We start from the raw sequence: 7,556 nt of genomic DNA, 5'->3' as shown, positions 1-7,556 counted from the left end.
AGCTGAATTTTGACTAAGATTATTTTCCAAAAACAATTTTCTATTTTATTCCTTTTTATGTGTCTGATGTCTAGGTGCTGCTATGTATATTTTCTTCTTTACTTGCAGTATTTTCTAAATTCACGTCTTCTTCAGCTCTTAACAACAAGATATACTGCCTAACACATGTTAGTGCCTATATTTCTATATTTAATTGCAAGAGATTACTCTCAAATGTATTTCTGAAACAGGTATAAAGAACAATGTTTACTGGTAAGTTTCCCATAACTTCTTTTCATTGAGAAAAGAGTAAAAAAGAGTAATGATATTGCACTTCTGCTGACTACTCTGCCTGATTCACAGGGTATTTGCTCTTAACATGTTGTAGGAGTTAAAAAAAATGTGTCAAACTTTTTTTTGGCACCCAGCTCCAGTAGATCCTGTTAGAAGAAACATATGGCCTCACACTAACAGTGTTAAAGCACTGCTGAAGTATTGCATGCACGACATTGACAAATTTCCTCTAGGCTTTTTGTTTTCTGTGCTATTAAGCATTCAAAGTCCACTATTTCATTACCACTGATGATACAGAGAGCCTTATTGACATTCTATCCATCTGTTCATAACATGCATTATTAAATGTGAAGCAACTAGTAGGTAAGAGTGCACTTGCCAGCTGTACAATGAATTCTCAGTAGTTTGGTGCCCTCTATAAATTTTCTAGTATTCTGCCAGTTTCTCAACATAATTTGCAATGGGGATATTTTTTAATGTTTTACATTGTACAGAGAAAAGTTGCTTCAAAAGAATATTTTTTTATCCCTAATGTGAAATATTTAGATATAGTTTCAAGAAGCCCAAGAGTCTTTTAATATACAAATATTGTTGCCAATATCAGATCTCACTAACCACAGTTTCTGTGTTTTTCTTTTTTTGGTTTTTTCCCTAGGAGCAAATCTGCTGCATTACCTATGAACAGGACAATGGGGACCCAATGAGTCACCCTATTCATATATTTTTGGAACCCAGAGGGATTGGTTTTACTATTTACAGATTATAACAGTTGGTAGTTGAATGTTTTATTTTCATTCCCAGTTGGTACAATATGTTCACAGCTGATGCTAATGGCTTGCCCATTTGATATCACATATGGTCCACTATTTGGGTCTCCTAAAGCTTTCTTTTGTGGTCAAGCTGCTTTCAAATTTGTGTATGTTTAGGTTTGTTCTGTCTGCTGGAAAGGTGAATATGAAACTCTGAAACTGGGCAGCTTTATAGTAACTCGGCAGTTCTGATGATAAAGTTTCAAAGAATTTGAGACTAAATGTTCCATAAAGAATATTTTTATATATAATGGAATAAATACAAATGTCTTACAGCATCAGGTGAAATTCTGAAAGAAATATCCTTTCCTCTTTCTTTGTCTTTGATGCTGTGATTGAGTTACCCTCCAGTGTATGGATACCACTGAGCATCATCAGGACTGCTTTTTCTGGGTGTTCAGTTGTTTTGGAAACCAATTTATACATAATTTGTATTGCTTGAATAATGATCTCTATTTTTATTTTAATATTTCTGTTATGATAGTGTTTTGTGAAAAGATGTAAGGATGCAAATTAATTTTTTCTTTTGTTTCTAGAACAAGAGCATAGGAAAAGTGAAATAAAAGAATATGGGTGCAGAAATTAAAATTACAAGCCAGTCTGAAATTGTTCTCCTCTGATACAAAGTGTTTATACTGACTCTGAAACATAACTGATAAAGCCACAATCTCATAAAAAGATTATTTCCAAAACTATTGCATTACCCTCTGAGAGCTAAAATTCTCATTTATTTGTAGGAGTAGATCATAATAGCTCAAATTCCCTGAGAAGTGGGCCTTGTGCGATAATTAAGCAGGGTAGTACATTAATTGTCCTCCACTTCACCTCTAGATGTTTAACTCCTTATCTAGTCAACCAGCAAACAATAATGCTCACTTATTTGTGCCTTATGGTTCAAATATTTTTTTAAACTAGGTAATTTATTTGAAATAAAGCAGAATAAGCATATTGATGTGAAAGGGACATTGAAATTATGTCAGATTACCATTACTTAATACCATTAGGTGGTAGCATGTGGGTTTTATGGTTGTATTTTTTACCCATGCAACTTTAGCTGAGTAAGAGCAATGTGATTTTGCATGTAGGAATATTTCTCTATCTAATGGGAAATTTAACAGATTTAACAGTTTTTGCCACATGGTTTCTGCTTTCTGCTGGCCTTGCTCTCACTGATGCCTGTTAGGAGAGCAGGTACACATTTGTTGGAAGTGTCACCTGTGCCTGGGACATCTGGCTCCTGGTGCTGGATTAAATCAGGAATCTGGTGGTAGGACAGAGTCTCTGGCTTGTTCAGTTTTGGGGGAAATAGTGCATTTTCTGGTTTAGAGTCAGCCCCTGGAGGGAGACTGAAATGGAACTGAAGTAGGAGGCTCTTTCAAGTTAATCAAGTCAATATTCAACCTGGAGTACTAGGGAAAGAAAAACCCAACTAAACCCAATGTTTTTGCAAATGAAACTAATAGATGAGAAATAATATTCTACCCTCTACTATAAGCAGTTTCAGGGACTTAGAAAATGACAGAAAATTTTTCAAGCGAAGTTCTTAGCATGCTAATGTCTTTAAAAAAAAGACTGAGGGAATCAAATTATTAATGAATGATCTCAGGAACGGACTGGGTACCTGCTGACGTAGTAAAAAGTATTTCTTAGACAGGACTTGGTCAAAATTTGGTGAAATTTTGGGTACTCTGACTGTACCCAAGAGAGTTAAAGAAGTTAGTGATGTTGTCTCTCCCAACTTATTAGATAGAAATGGAAGATTGTGCAAGAAGAATTTGGATTTATTGGATGCAAAATTAAGTTATATTCAGGAAAGAATGTATTTCTCATAAGTAGCACAAAGTATTAGGAAGTAGAAACAATACTGTTGAAAATTATTTTTGGGGTCTTATAAATAAATCCCAAGCCCACGAGGCACCAGGAGCAGTAACTTGCTTGGCTGCAGGTATTTGTCAAAACAAGATTGTAACAATGCAGAAGTGGTCATAGCCTGGGTATCCTGTGACACAGGATATCATACAGCATATTCCCAGGAGTCCATACCCATCAGATTTGGGGTGGCTCAGCCTGCTCTGAGCACACTGTGCTGCAGCTCTGTCAGCAGCACTGGTTCACAGCTGAGCATGGCAGAGCAGCAGGGAACTGCAGAGACAGCCCTGCTGCTCACTGTGTGCCTTGTGCCCTCTCTAACACCCTGCCACCATCTCCAGAGGCTGTCACAGCATGTCCCTGTGTGCTGGACATCATGTCCTTCCCTCTGCTGTGTTGACTCTGGCCTCACTGTGGCCTCGGGCATTTGCTGCAGGACTCATGTAAAGATGGGTTTTGCAGTGCATCATCCATGCCAAGGGGATTCTGTTGGAAAGAAGTGTTACACTGATTCTAATCTCTGACTAAAAAGATAATTTCTGATTGGTACGTGGGGAATTATGTACTTCCTGGGGGATTCTTTTATTTGTTAATAATTTATTATTGTTATTATTATTGCCATCATTATCATAGTTATTGTTATTACATCATCCAAAATGTGTGAGTGCTCTGGCAGAAGCATCTTCATGTGGTGCCTCTGTTCTCTCTGGCCCGTGCAGCTGGGCTGAGTGGCAGTGTTGGGCACTGCCCTGCCCTCGGGGGCTGCTGCCCAGCACACACTGGCAGCCTGTGCTCCTGAGCCTCCTCAGCTGGAGGCTGGCACCCACCCCAGGCTGATGGTGAAGCTGTAGTCAGACCTTCAAAGAGCCACCAGAATACAGACCTCACTCTCTGCCCAACAAATTCTTTTCTTCCCAAAGCAATAAGATCTTTGTAGCTCTCCACTAAATATACTTTCTTCTTGTTTTGACAGAGGAAGAGCCTGAGGCTGGAGCTTGCCGAGAACACCATGTGGAAATGGTTTGCTCAGCTGCCATTGCTCAGCAGGGAAAGTGAGGGGTGGGATGGACTTGATGAAGGCAGCTTCATCTTGAAAAACAGTTGATTAGAAAAATACCATCAAATTGTAATTTATCAGCTCTAGATATGTTTTAGGGAGTCCTCTCTCATGAATGGGATTAAATTACAAATAGTGTTAACCCAGAGTCTTCTGCAACAATGTAAATGAGGTGTTAACATGGTACTTCATTGCAATAATAACTCAAAGCTACTAGCAGGCTTGATGGGTCTGCAATAAATGTTTTATTATTTAGGAAAAATATACTCTACAAGTTGCAATGTGCCATGCTCATTCATGCTGTAAATCAACAAAGATCAGCAGACTGAATAGGGGAAATGAAAAGCTTATTTAGCAACTGACACAAGCTTTCAGATGAGCAGGAATGGCTGAAGTTAACTGCATTCATTTTTCTTTACTTGTCACAGTTGCCACTTGAATTTCACTGCTAAAGATTGTGGGTAGTTTTGCTTTATGAAATTATATCTATGAAAACAGTATTTACATTTATATAGACTTAGTTATAATAAAGTTAAACCTAGCACTCCCCCTTGCCTTCGCAAACAAACAAACCAGCCAACCAAAAACCTATATGTTAAAATAACATTTATATGTTACTTTTCCTAGATCTGAACAGGATTCAGCTAAATGGTTCCCACCGGCTGCTTTAAAGACCCAAAGCCTGTGACCATGTGAAATGCAGGAATGCATAGTTTTGGCCATCCCTTCAACCTCAGCTCCCCTGTAAGGCTGCCTCTCTCCTCACCAGGGTAAACCAAGGGTTTTCTTTAAAAACGATCTTGATGTGGGATGAGTTAAAGCGCAGAGTGGTGACAGGGGCCAGAGACTAGGAATTAATATGGTCCTCCTGGTATGGTTATAAAGTGCCTGAGATCAGCTCCATTGCCATCCTTTCATGTTCCCTAGCACCTGAAGACCCTTTCTTGAATTTTGCAGAAAATGCAGATCCTGAATGCTGAGCACTGAAAACAGTACATGTTTGAACATGGAGTAAAACCCCTTGCAAACTCTCTACATTGATATCCTCAGAGAGATGTGACTTCTTTGGCTGATCCAGGGGAACGAGAAACCAGGACAAGAAGACAAGTGAGTTAAGATAACTCATCCCGTGCCTCTGTTTAGGCTTGAAAAGGACAAGGTTTTTTAAGACAGCTTTGGAAATGATTCCCCTACCCTGACTTAGGCCCCAGAAAGAATGAAGAGATCATGAAAATACTTTTTAAAGGATTTGCCTGATGATGCCACACCCCTGGCCGTAGGTCTCCAAAGGGAAGAGCTGCTTTTTATCGGGCGATTAAGCTGGACCTGCCCAATGAGGATGGCAGCAGGGATTGAGCATATGATTAGAATGCTTCAGGATCAGCCTGGTATGGTTATGCACAAGGCTCTGACTGCAGTACTATCCTGAGAAAGCAGCTGATGGATGGAGGCAGCAGTAAGCAAAAGGCCAGTTAGCAGGCTTCTGTTTAGGGTTTTGCCTGCTGGTGTGTGTGTACTCAAATGTGTGTTTATATGAACATGAATGCTTATGGGTGTACCTCTATATGGAAATGAAGCACTTTTTGTTTCTCTGTAGTTATCTGCATATTTGTTCTGGTTTGTCAGGTGCTTGTGTCTGCCACTGAATGGATCCTTTCCTTGGCTGTGGAGTTACTCAGCTACAAGACCAACTGCCTATCTCAAATACCCATTCTCAGTAGGTCAGCTTGCATGACTTAAACATAGTATGATTTTGTTGTGGTGCCAGTGTGCCTACAGGAGAGGAGCCTAATCTTGTAGTCAGCAAAGCAGGCTCTGTACTGCTCAGACTAGAGCTTGGAAATGATGAAAATACAACAGTTTTGCTACAGGGGTTGTTCCACTGACTTGGTCTTGAACCTGTTGGGTTGAACTGATGGTGTCTCTGGTGTCAGCATCCCATAGCTAGAAGCAGCGTCCTTGAGGCAGGTGCTCTGTGCTGCAGTGAGTGGTGGTGGGTTGGGCGTGTTCCTCCAGCCCCTGGGACTGCAGGTGAGGCCCTGCTGCTGCTGGGGTGCTGCTGGCTCCTGTGCCTGGACAAAGCTGAGGCCTGGCCTTCACATCTTGCTGAGGAGGCTTCAGGACTCTTACCCTGAATTTCTCACTTTGAGTTTAAGAATATACCTGATGTGCAAGAAACCCTTGGAAGTGGTGTGTTACCCTCCCCTATTTATTTTGTCAACCATGAAATTGAAATTGCTTTGCCCCTTTGGAAATAATGAGTGGTTTGTTTGTGAGAATAGTATATGCAAAAAAAAAAATTAATTTGGAGTCCTGTCTTAGACTTTCTTCAGATAGTTATCTGAAGCTTTTGTCATCATAATCACTTTAAAAAAGGCAAATGTAAGCCAAAGACTCCAAAGAAGTCACTGAGATAATGCACTGTGAAAGGTTTCAGCTTGCTTCACTGAGAAAAGTTTTGCTTCTTGAGCCAGCTATTTATATGCTTGGGAAAAGTCCAATTAAGATGACTGAATTGTAAGTGTCATAAAATAGAGAAGGTAGGGGACATTTAATTATAGCTGTGCTGCCAGGCACCAATAGAACAAAAGCAAAAATGTTCACCTAAAGCACAAAGTACTGCCTAATACATTTGCTGTAATAAAGGGACACTATATGGTCTAAACACACTCTTCCAAACAGTTCAAAAAGCTGCACCTTCTGATTTCCATGAAGCTGTTCTTGCGATTATCAACATAGTTTAAGAAAAAGAAATATCTTTTTAATATTGAGACCTTCAACTTTGGTCACAGGTTGAAAAGGAAGCGTCATGCATTAAGACAAAAATGTTGCCTGAGAAAATGGATTTGTGACCCAGAAGAATGTATAATTGATGTGTGTGGTTGTCTGAATGGTAGAATAACAATAGTAACCATTAGAGATGAGAGCTGGAGCTAGTCAGGCAGTGAGGCAGGATGTATTTTATAGGTCATCTGGGCTCCATTCAGATCTACAGGTTGCTATTCCTTCTCCATACTTGAAAGCATTTAATAGATTATTACAAAAGGAAAAGGATGGTATGCAATAATGGTTTAAATTGAAGCTCTGTATATATATCACCACTGTGTGACTTCTAAATGGATGCTTCATTTTTAAAATTCTCCCATGACCTACTTGAAAGTTTGCCAGAGCATCAACGAATTAAAACAATGAATTGACCAGCAGCAAGAGTAAAAGATCCTGAATAGTACAGTAGAAACAGTTGTTCTCTTCTGTGGCATACACAATAACAAATAAGTCTCCAAGAAAATTTGTTCCAAAGTTGTCTGTTCTCTTCAAGGCAGATGAACTGGTTTTCCTCTCTTTTGTTTCATAATGCTAAAATAAGAAAAAAGGACAGAATTTTGGAAAGCGGTTTAACTGTCAAACAATCAAAGCCAAAAGCACGTAATAGTGAAGTCAAATTCAGATTCCCTTCTTGCCTGGAAAATGCTTCTTTCATATCGAAATTGATACAAGTTAAAGGGTGGAGAATCTTTTGTGCTTTGTTTCACATGAACATAAAAGTT

At 39.3% G+C, this 7,556-nt stretch overlaps 1 long non-coding RNA gene across 1 annotated transcript; it reads left to right on the top strand.

Annotated features, from left to right (window-relative positions):
• Positions 1 to 907: 907 nt before the first annotated feature.
• Positions 908 to 4,779, top strand: LOC132077233 (uncharacterized). Its single transcript, XR_009419023.1, has 3 exons — positions 908 to 1,045; positions 3,925 to 3,971; positions 4,636 to 4,779. It is a non-coding gene; the product is annotated as an uncharacterized LOC132077233 (long non-coding RNA).
• The last annotated feature ends 2,777 nt before the right edge of the window (positions 4,780 to 7,556 follow it).

This window comes from Ammospiza nelsoni, chromosome 9 (genome assembly GCF_027579445.1).
Source record: "Ammospiza nelsoni isolate bAmmNel1 chromosome 9, bAmmNel1.pri, whole genome shotgun sequence".
Classification (NCBI taxonomy): Eukaryota; Metazoa; Chordata; class Aves; order Passeriformes; family Passerellidae; genus Ammospiza; species Ammospiza nelsoni.
The sequence above is the reverse complement of the archived record's forward strand: the minus strand, read 5'-3'. Positions and strand labels throughout refer to the sequence as shown.